At 47.3% G+C, this 12,104-nt stretch overlaps 1 protein-coding gene across 2 annotated transcripts in view; it reads right to left on the bottom strand.

The window, feature by feature from the left end:
• IRF4 (interferon regulatory factor 4) overlaps window positions 1–8,371 on the bottom strand; it is a 53,488-nt gene extending 45,117 nt beyond the window's left edge. For both annotated transcript variants that reach the window (XM_069960214.1, XM_069960215.1), the window contains exon 1: window positions 8,291–8,371. The gene's annotated coding sequence lies outside the window, so the exon portion shown is untranslated. The remainder of the gene's footprint in view (window positions 1–8,290) is intronic.
• Between the last annotated feature and the right edge of the window lie 3,733 nt (window positions 8,372–12,104).

The raw sequence follows: 12,104 nt of genomic DNA, 5'->3' as shown, positions 1-12,104 counted from the left end.
GCCCTATTACACAGACAACGACCGTACTTTATGCGCCTGTGAACACTGCCCTATCTGCTATGGGATCCCGGCCAGAGCGTTTACACATCATATACGCTCCGGCCAGGATCCCAAGCGGACCCGCAAATAACTGACATGTCAGTTTTCTGCTGCCGTAGGAAACCCTGTCAGTTCACACAATGAAGCGAGCGGCTCCGGCTGCTTGCTTCATTGTGTGCTGTGGAGTGTTCTGAAGCGGGCATGCCCTGATGGGCCTGCATCAAAACACTACAGCCATAAAGATCATTCAACCAGCCGTTCCGTGACCCGGCCGGGGTCACTGAATGGCCGGTCTCTTACAGAGTGATGCACGGCCAACGGCTGATGATTATAGTGTAAAATAATAAATATTAACTCACCTTACCATGTTTTCAGGCATCCTCAGAGGCCTTCCGCGCTGTGTGCAGCTATACTTCTTCTCCGGTCTTTTCAATGACAGGCAACTGGCTGCTCAGCCAATCACCGTCAGAGAATGGCCGCTCAGCCAATCACTGTCCACAGCCTGTTTTGGCCATAGGTTGGCTGAGCAGCCGGCGGCCTGTCACTGCATAGAAGAAGCAGAGCTGCACACAGCGCGGAAGACCTCCAAGGACTCAAAAGAATGCAGTAAGGTTAGCTATTATTTTGCACTACATGCAAGGGCTGCACGGACATCTCTAACAATGCCGTCTGTATAACAGCTCACTAAACAATCTGCTAGCAGATCAGCGCTCATTTCCTGTTTATTATTGGGCTGTGTAATAGGACCCTAAGGTCAAATAAGCCCCATTAAAGAACATTTTGTGTTTAAAACCATACCCAGTGGTCTACAGGATATCACCATACAGCAGATAAATGAATAAATTACTGATTAGACGCAGTCAAAGGCAGAACAAACAATTAAATCCAGCACCTCACAAGTGAAATCTTTCCAGATCAAAGTCACTGCTTTCTCCATCTGGCTCAGATACCATGGTGACTTCTCTCAGCGATGTCTTGTTTTTAAAGAGTTGGAAACAGAGACACACTCCGTATTTTCCCCGCACATCTTCACTGTCAATAAACCCCCATGTACTTACATCAGGCTTTATACAGTCCTGTGATGTGGAGAGAGGGATTTGTTCCAGTAGCTTTGTGACTAGATTTTTTTTTATATATATATATATATATATATATATATATATATATAAAATTTTATAATGATGCATAAAGTTGGACAAACATTGTAAGCTCTGCTGCATCATTTATTGTTTTGGTATCAAGTTTGTTCTTATCAGCAACACTGAGAAATGTAAGGTTATACACATAGGGAGGAAAAATTTGGGATAGTCATTGGCATTGCTAGGCATAAATGTCCAGGACCCAAGCACCAAAGGCGCTAGTGATGAGCGAGCACTAAAATGCTCGGGTGCTCGTTACTCGAGATGAATATCTCCCGATACTCGAGTGCTCGTTTCGAGTAACCAACACCATCAAAGTCAATGGGAGACTCGAGCATTTTTGCAGGGGACCCAAGTTCGGTAGGGGGAAGGTCGTGTGAAAACCTGTCAACCTCAGAAAATGATGGAAACACCACGGAAATGGACAGGAAACAGCAGGGCACCATTATGCCTAATTCTGTGCAACAGCCTGGTTATCCAGCGCTATAAAAACATGGCCACTTTCCCCTTACTGTTGTCTCCAGTTAGGGTGGGGTTTTGAAACTCAGTTTCATTGAAGTAAATGGAGCTTAATTGCAAACCGCACCTGAACTGGAGAGAATAGTAGGGGGAAAAGTGGCCATGTTTTTGTAGCGCTGGATAACCCCTTTAAAACAGAGATAGGCATATGGACCACCCAAAAACTCAGCCTGACACAGCATGGCAGTGAGAACACATGGAACCATTAAAACAGAGGTACATATGATGAAACACCCCAAAATTTAGCCTGATACAGCATGGGGGTGAGGACAGAGTGACCAAGGTAGTAGCAGTAGCCAGTGAGCCTTCCAAAAATTATACCAGACACAGCATGGCATCGAGCACACAGAGAACCATTAAAAGTGAGTGAGGAAGCAAGTGAGCCTCCCAAAAACTCGGCCAGACACTGCATGGCATTGAGCACACAGAGAACCATTAAAAGTGAGTGAGGAAGTAAGTGAGCCTCCCAAAAATTAGGCCAAACACTGCATGGCATTGAGCACACTGAGAACCATTAAAAGTGAGTGTGGAAGCAAGTTAGCCTCCCAATAATTCGGCCAGACACTGCATGGCATTGAGCACACAGAGAACCATTAAAAGCGAGTGAGGAAGCAAATGAGCCTCCCAAAAATTAGGCCAGACACTGCATGGCATTGAGCACAGAGAGAACCATTAAAAGTGAGTGAGGAAGCAAGTGAGCCTCCCAAAAACTCGGCCAGACACTGCATGGCATTGAGCACACAGAGAACCATTAAAAGTGAGTGAGGAAGTAAGTGAGCCTCCCAAAAATTAGGCCAGACACTGCATGGCATTGAGCACACTGAGAACCATTAAAAGTGAGTGTGGAAGCAAGTTAGCCTCCCAAAAATTCGGCCAGACACAGCATGGCATTGAGCACACAGAGAACCATTAAAAGGGAGTGTGGAAGCAAGTGAGCCTCCCAAAAATTAGGCCAGACACAGCATGGCATTGAGCACACAGAGAACCATTAAAAGTGAGTAAGGAAGCAAGTGAGCCTCCCAAAAATTAGGCCAGACACAGCATGGCATTGAGCACACAGAGAACCATTAAAAGTCAGTGAGGAAGCAAGTTAGCCTCCCAAAAATTAGGCCAGACACTGCATGGCATTGAGCACACAGAGAACCATTAAAAGTGAGTGTGGAAGCAAGTTAGCCTCCCAAAAATTAAGCCAGACACAGCATGGCATTGAGCACCAGGGAACCATTAAAAGTGAGGGAGGAAGCAAGTGAGCCCACCCAAAAGTTGGAGTGAGTCCAGGGGCTGGGATTTATAGTGGACACAAACCCAGGTGCTGATAGCTAACTGGCTAGGCCAGCTGTCAGTCACCATCAAGGGTATAAAACAGCTGGCTGGTTGGTAGGGGTGCGATCAGCGGGCCCCCGGCAACCAGTCCCGCTCCTCCGCAGACGTAGTGTGACATCAGAGCATGACAGTTAGGACACAGAGACCCATTAGAAGTGACTGATGAAGCAATTGAGCCTCCCAATAATTAGGAGAGACACAGCATGGCGGAAGAAGACTTGGGTGTTGGCTGAGAATTGAAGGAGGAGAGGAGATACCAAGAATCGTCATGTTGAGCTGCTTTCCCTGGGTGGACAGTTGAGTTCAGGTGAAATCCAGGCTTTGTTCATTTTTATAAACGTCAGCCTGTCAGCACTGTCAGTTGACAGGCGGGTGCGCTTATCAGTGATGATGGCACCAGCTGCACTGAAGACCCGCTCTGACAACATGCTAGCGGCAGGGCAGCACAGCACCTCCAAGGCGTAAAGCGCCAGTTGAGGCCACGTATCATACTTTGCAAACCAGTAGTTGTAGGTAGAAGAGTGATCGGAAAGGACATTGGTATGGTTAGCAAGGTACTTTCTCACCATCTTCCTGAAAGCTTCCCCCCTACTCTTTCTAGACTGGGGATGGTGGACATAGTCTTGCTGGGGTGCCATGAAACTGTCAGGCCTTGGAGAGTGTTCCCCTACCCCTTGGCAAGCTGCCTGCTCCATCCCTCCTCTCACCCGCTCTTTGGCCCACAGAACTACGTCCTCTGGCGCTAGTGGTGTCAGATGGGAAGTACATTTTCAGCTTCTGCACCAGGGCCTGTTGATATTGATTCACTGTCATACTGCGTTCCTTGGCAGGAATGAGAGTGGAAAAGTTCTATTTGTACCGAGGGTTCAGGAGGGTGAACACCCAGTAATCTGTGTTGTCAAAATTTTTTTTAACCCGAGGGTCACAGGAAAGACAGCCTAACATAAAGTCAGCCATGTGCGCCAGGGTCCCAACACGCAAAAACTCCCTCTCCTCACTAACCTCAATTTCCTCCTCCTCCTCCTCCACCACCAATTCCTCCTCTTCAGGCCATACACACTCAACAACTAAGGATTGAGCATGGGTACCCGCTTCAGTGGCGGCAGCAGTCTGCTCTTCTTCCTCCTCTTCTTCATCCTCCTCGTCCTCTACTCTGTGGTGAGAAACTAACGTCAGGGTGGGCTGGCTATCTAGCAGCGGATGTTCTTCACCCGTCTCCTGAGTCTCAGACTTCAAGCTGAGCAGGGAGGTTTAAAGCAGACACAGCAGCGGGATGGTGAGGCTGATGATGACAGCATCCTCGCTGACCATCTGTGTTGACCCCTCAAAGGGGCCCAGTACCTGACAGATAGCAGACATCCAAGTCCACTCCTCATTGTACATTTGAGGTAGCTGACTGACCTGACTACCGCTTCTCACAGAGGCCGACATCTGGCATTCCACAATGGCTCTGCGTTGCTGGTAAACCCTGGCTACCATCTGGAAGGTGGAATTCCACTTCATGGGCACGTCGCACAGCAGTCTGTGAGCCGGCAGTTGACAGCGCCTTTGCACTGCCCTAAGGTTGGCAGCATCAGTGGTTGACTTGCGGAAATGCGCACAGATGCGCCGCACCTTGGTGAGCAAGTCGGCCAAATTGGGGTAGGTCTTAAGGAACCGCTGCACCACTAGGTTGAACACGTGGGCCAGGCATGGTACATGTGTGAGGCTGCCGAGTTGCAGAGCCCCCACCAGGTTCCGCCCGTTGTCACACACAACCATGCCTGGTTTGAGGCTCCTTGGCGTGAGCCAAAAATCTGTCTGCGCCATGATGCCCTGCAACAGCTCCTGGGCCATGTGCCTCTTGTTGCCTAAGTTCTGCACTTTCAATCCCGCCTGTTGGCGCTTACCCACCGCACTGCTGATGCAGCTAGCGCTACGAAATGGAGGCGACGTGCTCGGGGAGGGTAATAGAGAGGAGGAGGAAGAAGAGGAGGAGAAAGAGGTGTACAAATCATGAGAGACCGTGATCGAGGTACGCCCTGCAATCCTCGGTGTGGGCAGCACATGAGCGGAACCAGGGTCAGACTCTGTCCCAGCCTCCACCAAGTTGACCCAATGTGCCGTCAGGAAGATATAGTGTCCCTGCCCGCCAGCACTTGTCCACGTGTCCGTGGTTAGGTGGACCTTGTCGCTGACCACGCTGCTCAGGGCCCGGATGATGTTATCCAACACGTGCTGGTGTAGGGCTGGGACGGCACACCATAAAAAGTAGTGGCGGCTGAGGACAGAGTACCGAGGGACCGTCATTAAATTCCCAAAAGCCTCTGTCTCTACCAGCCGATAGGTAAACTGCGGAGCTTGGAGATGCTGCCCTATGTGCACATTAAGGGCTTGTGCATGCGGGTGAGTGGCAGTGTATTTGCGCCTCAGTTCAAAGGTCTGCTGCAGGGACAGTTGAACGCTGCACTTGGACACCTTGCTGGAGGGTGTGGAGCACAGTGGAGGTGAAGGGGTGGGTGTAGGGTGGGAGGCGCTCGTGCCTGTGGCCTGGGCGGGGGGGGGGGGCTGACAGAACCAGCACGTGACACAGGGGAAGGAGCAGGGGTGCGACTTGCAGTCACTGAACAGCCTTGGTTCAACTGAGTGGGGTGTTTAGCACTCATATGCCTGCGCATGCTGGTAGTGGTTAGGCTGGTAGTGGTGGCTCCCCTGCTGATCCTGGCGTGGCACACGTTGCACACTACAGTCCGTCGGTCATCCGCACTTTCTTTAAAAAACCTCCAGACTTGGGAACATCTAGACCTAGCCTGGGAGTTTGACTCTGTGAAACAGTTGCTGATCTACTCGCTCTGCCCCTGCTTCTCCCTCTGCCCACCCCTCTTCCTCTTCCAACCGGTCCTGCGGGTGAACTTGCCTCCCCCTCACAAGCACTGTCTTCACTAACTTTATCCACCCAGCTCAGGTCAGTCACCTCGTCCTCATCCACCAGCTCTTCGTCCAATTCCTCACTCTCCTCCCCACTTTGAGTTACATCCATGACAACAACCTCACTGTCTCACAACCGGGTCTCATCGTCATCAACAGACACCTTTTCCAACCCCGCTTGCAAGTCCCCACTCTCATCACCCACTGACTGCGTGAGCTGCATAGTTTGGGCGTTGGGGCAGATCGACTGCTCCGGTTGCTCAGACTCAGGGAAGGGTCCAGAAAAGAGTTCTTGGGAGCGTGGTGGTGGATCTGAATCCCTTCTTTGCCTGGAGGGGCCAGGCTGTGGGGAAAGAGGCTGAGCTAATGGAGCAAGGGTTCCACTCCCTTGGGTAGCGTGGGTGGACTGCGTGGAAGACTGGGTGGTGGATAAGTTACTGCACACATTATCCGCTATCCACGTGATCACCTGTTCACATTGCTGCGGTTTCAATATCGGTCTACCATGAGACCCCGTGAGTTGGGCAAAGAAGCTAGGGAGTGCATGTCTGCGGTGTGCCACTGCTCCCTCCTCAACAGGTGGTGCTGTGTCACCCTGCCCTGAACCACGGCCTCTGCCAACTGCATCGCTTGGAACCCCACGCCCTCGTCCTCGACCCTTACCCCTGGGGTTCACCATTTTATGGACTCTGCACAGTATGGAACTTAGATATGCCTTGCGTAAGAAATACAGAAATCTGAAAAAATACTAATGGTCCCACTAGTTTAGGGGGGCTGTGGGATACAATCTGGTAGTGGATGCACCTATACACACTCTGTGACACCCCCTTTACTCTGTGTAAGCAGTTGTGAACTTAGATATGCCTTGCGTAAGAAAGAAATCAGAAAAAATACTAGTGGTCCCACTAGTTTTGGGGGGCTGTGGAATAAAATCCGGTAGTGGCTGCACCTATACACACTCCGTTACACTGCCTTTACTCTGTGCAAGTAGTTGTGAACTTAGGCATTGCGTATGAAATACAGAAAACAGGAAAAATACTTGTGGTCCCACTAGTTTTGGGGGGCTGTGGGATACAATCCGGTAGTGGCTGCACCTATACATACTCTGTGACACCCTCTTTACTCTGTGCAAGCAGTAGTGAACTTAGATATGCCTTGCGTATGAAATACAGAAATCAGAAAAAATAATTGTGGTCCCACTAGTTTTGGGGGGCTGTGGGATACAATCCGTTAGTGGCTGGACCTATACACACTCTGTTACACCCCCTTACAATGAGCAGTGAAGTGCAGTGCAGGTGTACTACAAATCCCAGCAATACAATGTAGTACAGCAGCACCACCAGCCACAAAATGAAAAAAAGTACTTCTGAGTACTTCACTGAGTACTTCTTAGGGGTCTGTATGCAACACCTAATGTCCCTTTTCTGTCAGCAGCCGATCACCACATTGTGCTGCTGAAAACATAGTAGTAGCTGCACTCCAAGTAACAGCCAGCAGTGTGTAGTAATACAATTTACAAACGATTTGAAGCCCTTACAAGGGCTGTTCGTTTGTATTGCGAGTATTCCCTGCCTACTGGAACGCTAATTCCCTCCCTAATGCTCTCCCTGACCAGCAGCAGCTCTGTCCCTAATCTCTTCCAGCATACGTCTGAAGCAAGCACTGGCGGACGCAATTTTTATATGGCAGGGTCATCTGATCTGGCTAACCAAATCGCTGCTATCGACATGTATGGGTCCCACGTGATCGCAGGATGTACCAAAGAGTCTCCTGCATGTTTATTGGCTGAAAAATAGCGGCCAAACTTACGGGAAATGGATGATGAGATTTTCTCGAGTATCGCAAGATGCTCGTCCGAGTAATCAGTACCATTGAGTACCTTAATACTTGAATGAGTACCAAGCTCTGACGAGCATGCTCGCTCATCACTACTAGCCGCCAAAGTTGTTGGCCCCTGACAGCTTCACAGCCAGCAGAGCCTAGGGCTGGCACACAAGGTGTAAAGTAGAGTCCATGCACTGCCCTACAAAAGCATCCACAAAACCGATGTCCCCAGCGTTGTCTTCAGTATCTTCACAGTCTTGGGGCCAGCCAGGGGTGAAAGGGTGACATCCACTGGATCCCACAATACAACTCTGCCTGGTGCTAAAGGTGGCAGCACTGCCAGGGTCCTCATACATGTAGCCTGATGATCACAGCGGTCCACAGGCTTCAGGATTGCTCCTCGTCCTCCCTGGCTCCGTCTCAGACAGTTCAGTAGGGGGCAGTGACATCATTAAATTACTTAAGAGGTACAATGGCACAATGAAGTCATGTGAGGGGGCACTGTGGCACAATCAGTTTTTTCAGAACACTATCCTTACCTGTTTTATCCCCACCATGTACAGTGCTCCAACTCTGGTCCTCCATTCAACCTTTGCTTCCTTCTCTGCAGAGAATCTTTGTGCAACCATATAAGTTATCTTTATTGGCTGCACATTTCCCTGTCTAAACAAGAGATGTGAGGTTAAAATAATTGTTCACATGGACCAGCCACATGTTTGATTGAGCCATGAAAAAGCTCTGCAAAGAGAGCTCATCCTGCTAAGCAGTGCTTGTTTGCAGTGCACATCAGGCCTTGTAAGAGAACACTTCCACAATCTGTCGGGCCAGTCTCACTGCTGCAGACTGAGGATGACCAGCATTTACAAACATCCCAGTAGATGCCAGGAGCCTAAAGAATTAACTACCTTTCTGTTTGAATTAACTTTTAACCTTTGCAGTAAGAGCAACAGATAATTCTGTATATTGATTCTTTGTACTTTTGGGTACTTTCTTAGCGGCAGTATATGGGTTGAGTCTGTATGTAAGGCAATCTGACCTGAGCGTTAAAGATGAAGACAGACATACTGCTGCTCCAATCAGCTCTGACTTCTTCATGCAGTAAGGAATGGGAGAACCTTTGACCATCTTCCTCCTTTAGGTCAGCATCTGCCATGTGCCCCTGTAGGCACTAAAGAAAAGATCTCTGGAAAAGCTTTTCTAACATTGTATAACTTGGATTTTGCACCCACAAAATCTGAAATATTAATGTAAAATAATAGGGTAATGGCCCAGTCCGATATATATTTTCAGGCGTATGGAGGTATATTGTTGGCATTGGCAACCCCGGACTGTCTGTATTGGGGCCTATGGGGGAGATTTATTAAACATGGTTTAAAGTGAAACTGGCTCAGTTGCCCCTAGCAACCAATCAGATTCCACCTTTCATTTTACAAAGTGTCTGTGAGGAATGAAAGGTGGAATCTGATTGGTTGCTAGGGGCAACTGAGCCGGTTTCACTTTACTCCATGTTTGATAAATCTCCCCCTATGTGTTTTAGTCTTTTCCTGGCCTCTCTTGTGGTAATTGTGGTAATTATATGAGCATTGTTTTCTGTCATGTATTTGTTTGATGCTGTTATGTATTGACCTCTATTGGTACAAGTGTTATTACAGTTTCCATAGTAACCCACTAGGAGAATATTGATTGGTCAATTTATATGTTTGTAAACAAGTGTTGAGCTTGATCGGTGCTCCTCCCCTGCAACCCATTAGACTCTAGTGATTGGCCAGGGGAAACTTGGCTCCACCCACCTTCTACCCAGAGGGCTGTGCAAGTCTTGACAGTTGACAGTCTGGTCTGGTTTGGCCAGAGTCACATATAACCTCCCTGCATCACCTCAGTAATCCTGTCAGGCTTGAAGTTCCGTCTCCTAACCTGTTTTCAGGCAGCTATAGGGACTAATATGTGTCCTCAAAGTCTCAGTGGGACATTCTCTGTATTTATTAGTGACTGCTGTCGGATTGGTGAAGTATTAGAGGGTCTTCCATCCACTGTCTATATCTTCCTGGCTCTCAAGTTAGTGTGTTCATGCGTCTTCCTCCTGCTTGCCAGTGACAGCGTCATTTCTTTCAAGTCAATAACTTCAAGTATCTATTCACGCGTACATTATAAAAGGCTGGAAACCGCAAAGTTCCTGGAACAGGTCTGTCTACACTATTCCAGTAATCCTATCTATCTACCAAGTCCAAGTTATAGTAACCAAGGTAACCCCCCCCCCCCCCTGAAGCTAAGGACTCTGATCAAGCCAACATATATTCATCATCAGATGCCCCTGGATTGTACATAGTTATTCTTCAAGTAAAGTTTCCATATACTTGCACCGCTACTGTGTAAAGACGTTTATTAAAAATATTCCCCTGTGTATATGCTGAGAGGAGAAGGGCCCTGTTACCCTCGGACCCCACTGTGACAGGAAGGTTACAAAAGAAGAGCCCTAAGGTTGCACTACACCACCCAGCAACAACCCCTCAGTATATTACAGTACACCGCAATAGCACAGCCAAATTTATTGTAAGATGGATGACTACAAATGATGCACTTAAAATCAAACTTCAAGATGAGGGAGTGTCTAGAGTGTCGCAGTGCCATGGCCTGGGGTGCTGAGGTGTAATACAGCAGATGGGCTTGGTGTTTTTCTGGTTTAATTGTCATGGTGGCCAAGAGTAGTGAAACACACCCTTGGACACATGGGCACTGGCACTTAAAAGGGTAGCACAAGGTGAGTGTGTAGGTGCGGTTGCGGAGACACAAAAATAGCACTTGACCAAAAGTGACTTTACTTAGAGAACTTTAGTGCAATACAAAACAGCAGAGCAAATAACTCCATAGGTGCAGGTGACTGAAGGGTAGGAAAGTGAGAAAGGTAAAGCTTGTTTCAGTGCAGGTGCTGGGACTGTCTTAGGGGCCTAGTCCAATTTAGTATTGTATTCTTCAGGGATTAGTGTAGAAGATAGTCTAGTAAAAGAAGAAGAAAACTCGTACTCATATGTATAGATAACTTTGTACTATCTGCCCAACCAGATCAGGGAGTGCCAGGTTGGTTAATACGAGACCCAGGCCTTTACCACTGGGTGTAGCAGACTTTCTATGGCTTCCCAGGATAGCTGTGCACAAGTCAGTAGAATACTTCGGCTCTCAGCAACTTTGTCCTACTGGGGATCAGTTCCTTGACTTTTGGTAACTGTCCTGAGAATAACAAAGAAGGCTTCCTGGCACAAATTTAGAGGACTGTTACCCTTCCTGTGGGTTTAGCAGTGCATACTTGGGATATTCTCACAAAGAAAATCTTTCTCAGTCTCTGGTCCCTAACAAGGGATCTGGCCTGGGCCAGGCCCGGCTTCACCGCAGCAGGAACTCTCCCTCTTGTCTGTGTCTCTCAAACCAGGAACTAACTCATATGTTACGACCTTATCCTGAAGTAAATAATATCTAAAAGAAGGTCTTTCTGGACCTGGAAGCTAAATTAAACTTTGAGATACCAGGCATGCCCTTGCTCACAATTGTGGTAGATACCTCTAATTTTCAAGATAAAGTAAGGGAAATATTTCACAAATCTGTGGATATGGTACAATGCAGGTATCATATTATTATAACACTAGTTGATTATATCATGTAATCCTATGATATTGTATATAATGTACTTTATCTTATTGTTTACGTATAGATTGTAAGCCCTCGCGGGCAGGGTCCTCTTCCCCCATGTGCCTTCATGTAATGTGTCCTAATCTTGTTCCTGCTTGTTACCCCTATCTATTGTATGGTGCTCTGGAATTAAAGGCGCTTTATAAATAATAATAATAATAATAATAATAATAATAATAATAATAATAATGTACTTGTAGCACAACACTTTTGTTTCTTTGCTTAAATTTTTCTTCCTGTTTAATTAACAAAGATTTGAATTACAAATGCTTCAAGTAGTGTGCCGACTTCTTTTCTGTGTATCAAATAATTTGGTAGTGGGAGGTGAACTGACTACTACAACGTAGGAGGTAAAGTTAAATTATCTACATTATAGTGAATTTTTCAAAACCATGGTTCAGGAGCTGTCCCCAACTCTATTAAATGTATACCAGGCTATGTTGGATGGTAGGGGGGTGATTCCTACTAGTAACACTGCTCACATTAAAGTCATACAAAAACCAGGAAAAGACCCAACTCTTCCCAACTCATACAGACCGATCTCTTTGATTAACTTAGATCTAAAAATTTTATCTAAAATATTTGCCGACAGGTTATCTATTTACATGCCAAAAATAATAGGGGCTCATTAAACCGGTTTTATTAAGGGAAGATCTGCTGCGGCTAATATAC

This window comes from Dendropsophus ebraccatus, chromosome 2 (assembly GCF_027789765.1).
Source record: "Dendropsophus ebraccatus isolate aDenEbr1 chromosome 2, aDenEbr1.pat, whole genome shotgun sequence".
NCBI classification, from domain to species: Eukaryota; Metazoa; Chordata; class Amphibia; order Anura; family Hylidae; genus Dendropsophus; species Dendropsophus ebraccatus.
Note: the sequence above shows the minus strand (reverse complement) of the source record. Positions and strands in the feature narration are given on the sequence as shown.